This window comes from Stegostoma tigrinum, chromosome 1 (assembly GCF_030684315.1).
Source record: "Stegostoma tigrinum isolate sSteTig4 chromosome 1, sSteTig4.hap1, whole genome shotgun sequence".
Lineage (NCBI taxonomy): Eukaryota > Metazoa > Chordata > Chondrichthyes > Orectolobiformes > Stegostomatidae > Stegostoma > Stegostoma tigrinum.
In genome coordinates this window covers 147,309,461-147,322,322 of record NC_081354.1, presented here as the reverse complement: position 1 = coordinate 147,322,322, position 12,862 = coordinate 147,309,461, and the positions used below count along the sequence as shown (strand labels likewise).

Here is a 12,862-nt window from a genome sequence, read left to right as displayed (position 1 = left end):
TGTGTGAGTAGGCTAATAGACCCCTGACAGTAACTAAATGTAGTGATATGTAAAGTGCAGCATAGCGTGACAGTTTGTCAGAAAATATGGCAATAATCATGGAAAATTTTAATCTGCATATAAACTCAAGAAGTCAGATGGGGTAAGATTGCCTATAAGAGGAGTACATAGAATATTTTTAAAACCTCAACTACTTACAATTTCTACAAAAACTTAGATAAATGGGAGGAAGGTATTGTTGACAAATTTGCCAACAACACAATGAGGGGAAATGTGATGTTCAAACTTTGGTAGGAAGAATGAAGGAAATGAATATTAGTTACATGCAGAAAAGCTGCAGAAAACGTCAGGTTTTGGAGGTGCTCATGCATGCATAGCAAAGAGCTGGCATCCAAATTAGGTGGGTAATGGGGAAAACAAATGGACTGTTGGCCTTTGTTTCAAGAGGAATGGTGTATAAAAATAGGCAGGTCTTGCTCAAACAATTGGACCACAGCTGGAATACTGTCAACAGGTTTGGGCTCCTTATATAAAGTTTTGGAGGCTATCCAGAGAAAGTTTACTAGGCAGTGATTCGAAAGGCAAGGAAAACTATGGATGGACAATAAATGCAACATCCACATTCAATGAATAATTTAAATCCATTTGTCAGGAAGCATAAAGAAACCTAGTTCAGAGATTTTGCAGAGTTGTGGAGGGAACTGGGTGTCCTCATGCATGAATTACAAAAGGTCTGTATGCAGAAACAGCATGTAATGAGGAAAGCTAATAGAATGTTATTCTTTATCATGAGGGGAATGGAATACAAAAAATGGGAGATTACACTTCAGGGTACTAATGAGACCTCAGGTGGAATGCTGCGCACACAATTGGTAACTAAACTTAGTGAAAATGTAATTGCATTGGAGGTAATTCAGAGTAGGTTGACTACACTAATACACAGAATGGGGAATTGTCTTTTGATGAAAGGTTGAGCAATCTATAACATCAACAGATACATGAACAGAAGTAGGCCATTCAGCCCATCAAGCCTAATTGGCCATTAATTGATTAACCTGCTAATCATTGCCCCCATTTTCCTGTCTTTTCCTCATATCCTTGGATGTGTTGGTTAGAAGGACTATCTATGGGAAATGCAGGGTTACGAGAATAGGCTAGGGGGAAGATCTGGGTGAGATGCTGTTTGGAGGGTCGCTGTGTAATCAATAGGCCAAATGGTCTTCCACCACACTCTGGATATTTTCTGATTCTAGATCTGAAATACATTGAAATTCCTCCTTTCCAGATTCAAAATGAGTTTTTTTTTAAAAAAAGATGTCTGTCATAGGCAGATATAAATTCAGTTGCAGATATAAATTAGTCATGGTCAGGCAAAATCCTGTGTGGGTCTCATAAAATGTCACACCTGTACAGTGTCAGGAAACTTCAAACAGAGAGAGCAGTCAAGAAGCACCTGTGTGAATACATGAATAGGAAGGGAATAGAGGGGTACAGATCCTGTCAGTGAAGACAGTTTTAGTACGGAAGGGCAAAATGTGGCGGCACAGGGTTGGACGGCCAAAGAGCTTGTTCCTGTGCTCTATTGCTCTTTATTCTGTTTGTAAGTATTACAGGAAGAGATAATACGGGACTGACTATCTCCCCTCTCTCAGAAGAAAGCCACTTCTTGCAAAGTTCTTGTGATTTTGTCCTTTTGGAAATAAAAAAAAACTGACTGCAGCCCTAGTCTGTGTGTCTGCCCTAGTTGCCTGATGTTCTCATGTGTGGACTAGTGTGAGGGCTACAGTTCTGAGCACAGTCATTCAAAACAACCCTGCATTGCAGGTTAAGCAAAGAAAACAATCTCTCTTCCAGTCTGATGTCCCACCAATTAGCCACTGCTGACATAAATCAGAACAAAAGAGTTTAATCCACTACAAAGTCAAGGATCTCAAAATAGACTGTTCAGCTGTTAAGGTCAATGATACTGGTAACATCCCCTGCAATGGCTGCTGTGTTCAGCTAAACACTCTTTGATCAATTCAGAGCATGAATCTTTTTCAAAGTTTTTATCTTTTTGGACTTTATTTTCTAATCTCCATGCATGTGAGTTGCATTATTATTTTTTGTTTGATTTTGTAATAAATGAACTTGTTATTTTTATCAATTCAAGAAAACCTGGTTGAATTGGTTCTTTTTAAAGTCCTAAAGAGAGACAGTTCATCTCTGCTCACTGGGGAATTTAATGTTTTGTGATATCCCATCTGGAATTGTAAAAAATGGAGAAACCTTACCTGAGATTAGTCACAGTAAAATTATGTTGGGGTCTTGACGACGTTATCTATATATATAAAAAATATATCTATAAGGCCTCTACCTATTTGCAAAGTACTGTCTCCACATTCGGGAAAACACCAGGAGTTACGTGGATGAGTGACTGGAATACTGAAGAAGTGTAGTTGGTTCTGATTTTCCATCAGAGATTGAGGGGCAAAAAGCAAGAAAGTGGATATGAGGAATGTTGAATCAACCACGAGCCCACTGCATGGCAGAGCAGTCTTGAGGCGCCAGGCATAAGGACTTACTCATGCTGAAATTTCTTATGATCTTAAGATCATTCTAACCTCACCTCCGTAAATCGCCAAATGACCTAGCTTAAAATTAGGACTAAACTTTTAATTCATGAAAATTGAATTAGACAAAACAGCAAACACCTGAAAGAAAGGAACACTCCACCAGAACTTACTCAGTCAGAAACAAAAACTGACTTTTTTATTTACTCAAATCTCTCAGTTTGGACGAAGCATCCAACATGAATCATTAACCTCACTCCAAATACCATGTTTTCTGTATTACTCATTTTCTTTCAGTAACTTCTAGAAGCACTTTGGCGAACTTGCTTAAATTCAGTGAACATCAAATGATCTCAGAGAAACTACAAGCATGAATGGATATTATTACATGCAAACTGGACACTTGAGTGAATTTGATGTTTCCTACAGGGAGCCACGCATTTTAGGGGTGTAGGTCAGAACCTCAGGGGTGCTATATTTCAATTTTATCTTCAAAAGTGGTTTGTGAGTATGTGGCACTCTACTGGGAGCTCAAAATTTGTGGAATCACCTTTTTGATGCAGTATAATGGAATGACCTTCCTGAATTTATGTGATGAAATGCCAATATTCATTAAATCATTGACAATTGAAATATTGAAGTAAAATGAGCATGTTGTTTCTAAAATTTAGCATAACCTTGGAATATTCTTAGTTTTGATGGCCTCATTCAAAGAATGTATTTGCTTTAAAAGCTGACCATGCATTGGGAAGGGATTGTGGTCAGACATGTAGACTGAATGGAATTGGGAACAAGCATCAGTACTTTCTCGTCTGGTCCAGGTCCAGACTGGAGGTCTGGAAAATTTGAAGGTCTATTTTCACATTCTCTTTCAATTATATTTGGTGCTTAAGAAGGTGAGGATGATAAATATTAGGGAACAGAGCATTTTCAGTATTTCAGGCAACCAGGATTGAGTATCCCCATTCCCTAAATGGCATAGGCATTGGCAAGAAATATGGGAAAATTATCTGAGATGGCCAGTGAGGAGTTTCTCAACATGCCTTTGATTTATTCTTACAGCATTTGTATTTCCACTCTTCTCACCTCATTTGGTGTACCGCAAGGGCTTGAGATCGGTGTGACAGGTCAGCACAACATCGAGGGCCGAAGGGCCTGTACTGTGCTGTAATGTTCTATGTTCTACATTCTATGAGAGCTAAAACTTTCATTTTCCAGCCAAGTGTTGAATAGGGAGACAGGATTCTCACTACTGAGCATTAGGAAGCATATATACATCAGGATGTATTAGCATGTCATTATTCGTTAATCTTGCCTCAGTTATGAAGTTTCCCAATCTCACTTCCACAGAATAGCAACCAAAAGTTGATAATGCCTGGTGTGAAAGTTAGACCTTTTTGTTTTACTCATTCTTGGTACATGGATGTCAATGGCTAGGTTAGTATTTATTGCCGACCCCTAATTGCCCTTGAGAAGGTGGTGAAGAGCTGCCTTCTTGAATCATTGTGTGTTGACCTACAGTGCTGTTAGAGAGGGAATTCCAGGATTTTGACCCTGCCACAGTGAAGGAACAGCGATAAATTTCCAAACCAGGATGGTGAGTGACTTGGAGGAGATCCTGAATGTTGCAGTCTTTCCAAGTATCTGCTGTCCTTGCTCTTCTTGATGGTAGTGATCATGTGTTTGGAAGGTGCTGCCAAAGGATCTTGGAATCCTGTAAAAAGTACAAACTGCTGCTATTAAGCGTTAGTGCTGGAGAGAGTGGATGCTTGTGACTGTAGGGCCAATCAAGTGGGTTACTTTGTCTTGGATAGTGGCAATCATCTTGAGTGTTGTTGCATCCATTAAGCAAGTGGGGAGTAATCCATCACACTCTGTCTTGTGCCTTGTAGATGGTGGGCAGGCTTTAAGAAGCCAGGAGGTGAGTTATTTGGCACAGTATTCCTAGCTTCTGACCGGCTCTTGTAACCACTGTGTTTTTATGGTGAATCCAGTTGAGTTTCCAAACATTGGTAACCCCCAGGATATTGACAGTGGGAATACAGTGATGCTAACACCATTGAATGTAAAGGTGCAGTGGTTAAATTGTCTCTTATTGGAAATGATGATGTGGAAGTGCCGGTGTTGGACTGAGGTGTATAAGGTCAGAAGACACATTACACCAGGTTGTAGTCCAACAGATTTACTTGAAATCACAAGCTTTCAGACCACTGCTCCTTTGTCAGGTGAAGTGGCAAAATGGGCAGCGCTAGGGAAGCTTGTGATTTGAAACAAACCTGTTGGACGATAACCTGGTATCGTGTGACTTCTGACCTTATTGAAGATGGCCATTGCCTGACATTTGTGTGGTGAAAATATTACTTGTCACTTGTCAGCTCAAGCCTAAATATTGCCCAGATCCTGTTACGCTTGAACATGGTTTGTTTAAGTATCTGTGGAGTCGCAAATGGTGCTGAACATTGTGCAGGCATCGGCAAACATCCTCCCCATGTGGTGGAGGAGACGTTGTAGATGAAACAGCTTAAGATGGTTGGGCTTAGGACACTACCCTGAGGAACTCCTGCAGAGATGTCTTGGAGCTGAGATGACTGACCTCCAATGACCACAACCTATGTGTCAGTTATGATTCCAACCAGTGGGGAGTTTGCTGGAATGGCTTGGCTCGGGAAGTGGCATGTTGTGCAGCACAGGTTTTTGGTAGAATTTCTGCAATATTGTCAGAACTCATAGTCTTTGCAGTATCTACTGCCTGCATCGGCTTCTGGATGTCACTTGGGGTGAACCAAATAGGCTGATGACTGGCATCTGTGATGTTGAGGACCACTGGAGGAGACAAGAATGATCATCCACTCAGTGCTTCTGGCTGAAGATTGCTGTAAATGTTTCAGCCTTATCTTTTGCACTGGTGTGTTGGTCTCTCACTCCCTCCTGACTGTATACCACTGTGTCAGACCTCTGCTGGGTCTGACTTGCCAATGGGATGGGACATACCCAGGGATGGTGACGGTGGTGTCTTGGACATTGTCTGTAATATGATTCCACTAGCTGTTGCTTGACTAGTCACTGAGACAGCTACTCTCCCAAATTTGGTACTAGTTCCCAGATCTTAGTGAGGAGGACATTGCAGGGTCGACAGGGCAGTTTCTGCTGTTGACTTTTCTGGTGCCTAGTTCAATGCCAGCTGATCCGTCCAGTGTCATTTCTTTGTTAAAATTTTGATGTAATTGATAGAACTGAGTGGCTTGCTAGGCCATTTCAGAGGGCAGTTGAGACTCAGCCACATTGCTGGTCAGATGAGGTGAGAGTGGCAAATTTCCTTCCCCAAAAGACATTAATGAGGTGGGTGGGATTTTCCCCAACAATGGTTTCATGGCCTTCATTAGATTCTTAATTCCAGTTATGTATTATTGAATTCACTTTGTACCATCTGCCATGGCGAGATTTGAACCTGGGTCCCTTGAACATTTGCTCAGTTCCTGGAATAATAGTCTTGCGATAATACCACTTGGCCTGCCCAGTGATGCCAGCTTGCTGCTTGCTCCTCTGGGCCTCCAACCTGGAAAATAATCATAAACATTTCAGAGCCCACGTGCAGCGATCGCGTGCACCGCACACTCACATTGTGTCTCAATGGGTGACCACAGTAATCCTGCTTTGCCGTGCCTTTTTGTGTTTTGATCCTTCAGCCAGAGCTGAAATGCTCTCAATATTTCTGTCTTGCCTTGTTTTTTGGTGAAGAAACAAGGCCAGATAGCTTGTCTAGCTTGCCAGCAGTGTTCAGTCAAGGGGATGGTCATGTTCTTGTCCATTGCCACTGTGCTATTGTTAGTCTTAAGCCTGTACCATGTTTCAGCAGAGTATGTGGCAGTGCATCAATCAAATGGTCAAGTCGAAGTCTGAGTCAAGTTCAAGGAGGCAGCCTTCTATAAGGAGGACCTGGCATGTTAAGTGCTTCCTAGAACGGTACAGAGGCTCAGCTTGGAGCAGTCAGGACCAGAGGGTTTGCACCTTTAGAGACCGGTGAATGTGGCCTTGCTGAGCGTTTCTCCAGATTATGGGGACTTCATTGCCCTAGATGACAATCTCAGAGTAGGCTGACAGAATAAGGAAATTTGACCTCCTTTGCTCGGCCTGGGAGAAGAGGACTTCACCCCTTCACACCACCTCATCCACCAGCAGGTCCAGGCTCCTGTCCACAAAGTGAGACCTCCATTTTCCAGTTCCCGTGCAATGAACCATGCGGACAGCTCTGTACTAACAACGTTTGACCAGATGCACAACTGCTTTTTAAAGTGAAAAGCCTGGGAATCCCAGCAGCGCTGGTTATTCCCACCTACCACACTTGCAAGAATACAATGAATGAGGTGCCACAGAGGCATTTTGCATCGATAATGAGACACATTTGGGAAAGGTAACATGAGAGGCTGGGCCTCGCAGAGAGAAAAACCCTATGTGAAACTGAACAAAATTAACCCTTAGCTAAGTGCCAGTATGATCCTGCCATGGGATTGGAATTTACGTTATCCAGCAGGTGAAGGGAGTCGAAAGGGGAACTGTCTGGTCGACATGTCCCTACTTACACACCACCACTTGTGCTTGTAGGCAGGACATCATGTGGCAGGGTGCAGTGCCCAGGATAGTGGGGTGCACCAATGCCCAAGGGTCCCCAGAGGCTGGGGTTCAGGGAATCCACTATGTTCAGCTCATAGGCAGAGGTGCTATCATCAGCCTGGGACCCCTGGGGTTTCTATCCCTGCCTCTGTAGCAGGAAGAGAAGTGGTGCTGTGAATAGGAGGTTACTCATTTAAAGGCAGTCTGCTTTTGGAATCTTTCATCTTTACCTTTCTTGCAAGATTCAGGGTGAAGTTTTAAAGGAACAAATATGCTATCACTTTCCCAAGCAGAATCTGCATCTGTTGCATTTATCCCTGGTCCAAATATTCTTCTGCCCTTGTTATAGCTGCTTAAAATGCTCCCAAATGTATTCACATCTGATGCCCAAAAAATGCTGCAGGCAATGAGAAATTGCACACTATTAGGTCCTGAACAAACTCTCAATATCTTGTGGAATGGCCATTCTGTGCATTTGTGGCTATAGAAGCCAGCACACAATGTCTGCAGGAAGAAATATACCTCACAAGCATTTCTGAGATGCCATTCATGTTCTTAAAATGTGACCATCAAGGCTAACATTGTAATGCTGTGATTATGAATAAATAATTACTTGGTTTCTACTTTTTCTTGGGGTGTGGATGTTGCTGGCTTAGTAACATGTAATGCCCTCTCTCATTGGCCTCACGAAGGTGGTGGTGAGCTGCCTTTTGAATTACTGCAGTCTTTGTGGTCCCCAGTACGTCAGCAACATGGCTGGCGTTTCATGTATGTAACAGTCATTCAAATGATCAGGTAGCTTAAAGTTTGTGTTCTGCTTGCATCATAAACGGTAGGTGCAGGTCTGTTGGATATCAATCCCCGTGCCTGTTCTCAGGGTGCATCATGTTTCTCTGTCTCTCCCCTCACTTCAACGTCATTGTGTTTTTGTGGCTGTGACCTTGATGTTGGGATTGAAGGCAGTTTGCTGCCCAGGACCATGTTAGAACTAATTACTCAACCTAATTCTCAAACCAATGACCAGAGGCACACTTGCTGCCCAATTGAGAATGGCAGGCATGCTCCCATTGCTAGAGGCCTAATAGGAAACCCTCCTGCACCGAGCATACAGCAGCCTGATAAAGCAGGCAAGAGTGAGAGAGAGGGCACCTCAAGGTGGAGTTTGTTCTCGGTGTAATGTTTAAAAGAAATGTTAAATAATAATGGCCATAGCTTCTGGACTACTATTGTTGGTTGGGTGAAGGGGAAGCTGTTCCTCTTCCTCAAGGTGGCCTGCAGACACAGATGTAGCAATAAGACCGTAAGACATAGGAGTGGAAGTAAGGCCATTCGGCCCATCGAGTCCACTCTGCCATTCAATCATGGCTGATGGGCATTTCAACTCCAATTACCCGCACTCTCCCCATAGCCCTTAATTCCTTGCCAATCTCCCAATCCAATCTTTCTACACTGGAAGTCGAGGGGCTCTTTGCCAAACACAGAGAATGCTGGAGAAACTCAGCAAGTCTGGCAGCATCTGCGGAATGATGTTGACATGAGTTTCCTTTCAAAATGTTAACTTTGTTTCTTTTTCCACAGAAGCTGCTGAGTTTCTCCAGCATACTCTCTGTTTGTTGCAGATCTCCATCCTCTGCTGTATCTTGCTTTTGTTTGAGGGGCTCACTAAAGTATCCAGAAATGTTGGATCTTCCCAGTTGCTTCTCTCCATGGGTTGAATGTTTCCTCAGTCACAGCGGAGGAGGATAGGGGATGGCACCTGTCAACTGAATAGCTCTCGTAATGGTGGGAGAAGGGTCTTATTAAGTTACCAGCCATCTCATACTCACGTTTTTGCCCAGCCACCTCCGTAATCATGCAGAAGTCTGGCATGTACTGTAGGCTCATTTGACTATTCTTACAATGGAGAATACAGTGCAGTAGAAGGTAATCAGGTTCAGTGTATCTCTATCACTGGGACTATCTACTGTAATCACACCTTAGTATCTTTTATCATTTTCTTTATGCTTCTTAAACTTCTTAACTTTTTAAAATCAATTAATTACTAAATTATGCTATAGTGGCAGCCTACATCCCCACCAATCCTAATCACCACACGAACATCTTCTAACTGCTTCCTTTGCTTATTTCAATGTTAATCCTTGACCTGTGCCCTCTTCTTACCAGTTCACCAATCGTTGGACCAAGTCAATCATTGTTTCATGATCTATTGCAATACCTTGTTTCAAGATGACTAATACTGGCCCCTTATGCACATCCCTGATTTTAATCAACGTTTTGGCTGAGAGTATGGCCCAAAATATAGAAACACATTTTTGATTAAAAATATAAAGGACACAAGCTTTAATTATTTGAAGGTTTCTGAATTTTGGAGCATGGACAATAAGACAACAGGCAGTCCACCTTTCAAATTGCGGATTGATTGATGTCCAGATCAGTGGGTAGAAAATTTTCTTTTTCCCAAATGCTCTTCTCTCTGACTAACATTATAAGTCTCAAACACAGTCTTTGATGAGATCATGTACAAAGCCATGTTTGGGCGGCATGGTGGCACAGTGGTTAGCACTGCTGCCTCATAGCACCAGGGACCCATGTTCAATTCCAGCCTCAGGCAACTGTCTGTGTGGAGATTGCACATTCTCCCTGCGTCAGTGTGTGTTTCCTCCCACAGTCCAAAGATGTGCAGGCTAGGTGGATTATCCATGCTAAATTGCCCATAGTGTTCAGGGAGGTGTAGATTAGGTGGGTTATAGGGGGATGGGTCTGGGTGGCATGCTCTGAGGTTCGGTGTGGACTTGTTTGGCCAAAGGGCCTGTTTCCACACTGCAGGGAGTCTATATCTGATAATTGACACAAATTGGTATGGAATTGGTAATCACACTAAGATAAGGAATGATAGATAACAAAGTGTGGAGCTGGATGAACACAGCAGGCCAAGCAGCATCTCAGGAGCACAAAAGCTGATGTTTTGGGCCTAGACCCTTCATCAGAAAAGGGGAATGGGGAGAGGGAACTGGAATAAATAGGGAGACAGGGGGAGGCAGACTGAAGATGGAGTGAAAAGAAGATAGGTGGAGAGGAGAGTATAGGTGAGGAGGTAGGGAGGGGATAGGTCAGTCCAGAGAAGACGGACAGGTCAAGGAGGCGGGATGAGGTGGTAGGTAGGAAATGGAGGTGCAGCTTGAGGTGGGAGGAGGGGATGGGTGAGAGGAAGAACAGGTTCGGGAAGCGGAGACAGGCTGGGCTGGTTTTGTGATGCAGTGGGGGGAGGGGAAGAACTGGGCTGGTTTTGGGATGCAGTGGTGGAAGGGGAGATTTTAAAGCTTGTGAAGTCCACATTGATACCATTGGGCTGCAGGGCTCCCAAGTGGAATATGACTTGCTGTTCCTGCAACCTTCGGGTGGCATCATTGTGGCACTGCAGGAGGCCCATGATGGACATGTCATCTGAGGAATGGGAGGGGGAGTTAAAATGGTTCGCGACTGGGAGGTGCAGTTGTTTGTTGCGAACCGAGTGGAGGTGTTCTGCAAAGCGGCCCCCAAGCCTCCGCTTGGTTTCCCCAATGTAGAGGAAGCCACACTGGGTACGATGGATACAATATACCACATTGGCAGATGTGCAGGTGAACATCTGCTTAATATGGAAAGTCATCTTGGGGCCTGGGATAGGGGTGAGGGAGGAGGTGTGGGGGCAAGTGTAGCATTTCCTGCGGTTGCAGGGGAAGGTGCCGGGTGTGGTGGGGTAGGAGGGGAGTGTGGAGCGAACAAGGGAGTCACGGAGAGAGTGGTCTCTCCGGAAGGCAGTCAAGGGTGGGGATGGAAAAATGTCTTGGGTGGTGGGGTCAGATTGTAGATGGCGGAAGTGTCGGAGGATGATACGTTGTATCCGGAGGTTGGTGGGGTGGTATGTGAGAACGAGGGGGATCCTCTTTGGGCGGTTGTGGCGGGGGCGGGGTGTGAGAGATGTGTTGCGGGAAATGCGGGAGACGCGGTCAAGGGCGTTCTCGACCACTGTGGGGGGAAAGTTGCGGTCCTTGAAGAACGTGGACATCTGGGATGTGCGGGAATGGAATGTCTCATCGTGGGAGCAGATGCGGCGGAGGCAGAGGAATTGGGAATAGGGGATGGAATTTTTGCAGGAGGGTGGGTGGGAGGAGGTGTATTCTAGGTAGCTGTGGGAGTCAGTGGGCTTGAAATGGACATCGGTTTCTAGCTGGTTACCTGAGATGGAGACTGAGAGGTCCAGGAAGGTGAGGGATGTGTTGGAGATGGCCCAGGTGAACTTGAGGTTGGGGTGGAAGGTGTTGGTGAAGTGGATGAACTGTTCGAGCTCCACTGGGGAGCAAGAGGCGGCGCCGATACAGTTATCAATGTAACGGAGGAAGAGATGGGGTTTGGGGCCTGTGTAGGTGCGGAAGAGGGACTGTTCCACATAACGTACAAAGAGGCAGGCATAGCTTGGGCCCAGCTGTCCCCTCCCGCCACTCATCCCAAAACTAGCCCAGCCTGTCTCCGCTTCCCTAACCCATCTTCCTCTCACCCATCCCTTCCTCCCACCTCAAGCCGCACCTCCATTTCCTACCTACCACCTCAACCCGCCTCCTTGACCTGTCCGTCTTCCCTGGACTGACCTATCCCCTCCCTACCTCCTCACCTATACTCTCCTCTCTACCTATCTTCTTTTCTCTCCATCTTCTGTCCGTCTCCCCCTCTCTCCCTATTTATTCCAGTTCCCTCTCCCCATTACCCCTCTTTGATGAAGGGTCTAGGCCCGAAATGTCAGCTTTTGTGCTCCTGAAATGCTGCTTGGCCTGCTGTGTTCATCCAGCTCCACACTTTGTTATCTTGGATTCTCCAGCATCTGCAGTTCCCATTATCAAAGATAAGGAATGATGTTGGCTGCTGTAGGCTCTGTTTCTAATTGGACTGTGAAGCAAGAATTCAGCTGGTAACTACATGTCAGAACAATATAATCTGTTTATATGTTTCTCATGTTCCATATTTCTACTAAAATTGTAGTTTGAAAATAACATCTTGATGATTCTGTAAGACAGACTGATGAATGGAAATTCTGATGAGCACATTAATGGTGTTGGAATACATCAGTACCAGTGCAATTTTTACAACATTGTTCAGAAGATTAAAAAGACTTTTATCTGGGCAATACTTCCCAATGCAGATATTGAATTCTCAAAGTGAGTTTTGGCCAATTTCACACCCCTTTCAATTGCCCATTTGTCAGTGGAAAATGGAAATCAAGCAAGATGTAAAAGGGGCAGTTGATTCACTGTGAATGACTTTATGCTGCCTACCAGGATGAATTTCACCCCCATTACAGTACCTCCTGTAACTTGGTGTCAGGGAGAACAGCAATATGATGGTGATGTGACTGGGCTAGCAATTCAGAAGCCCAGGCCCATGGACCCACGTCTCTGTGGACATCGCTTCAAATCCAGAATGGGAGCTGATGGAATTTAAACACAGGTCATAAAGTCTGTAACTGAAAACAAGCCTCAGTAATAATGATCATGAAACTATCACCAATTGTCATAAAAACCCATCCTTATTTAGTCTGACCTACTTGATACCCAAGAGCCCTGGTCTCGACAGTGAAGATTACAATTAACCGGTCGATCAAGGAGTCTCTGACAGTCAATGTCATTGCCCACCCTCCTCCTCTCGTTGTGCATGAATCAATCATC

At 44.4% G+C, this 12,862-nt stretch overlaps 1 protein-coding gene across 5 annotated transcripts in view; it reads left to right on the top strand.

The window, feature by feature from the left end:
* The window catches only part of LOC125462998 (AT-rich interactive domain-containing protein 3A-like), a 465,714-nt gene that overhangs the window by 357,996 nt on the left and 94,856 nt on the right, over positions 1-12,862 (top strand). The window lies entirely within an intron of this gene.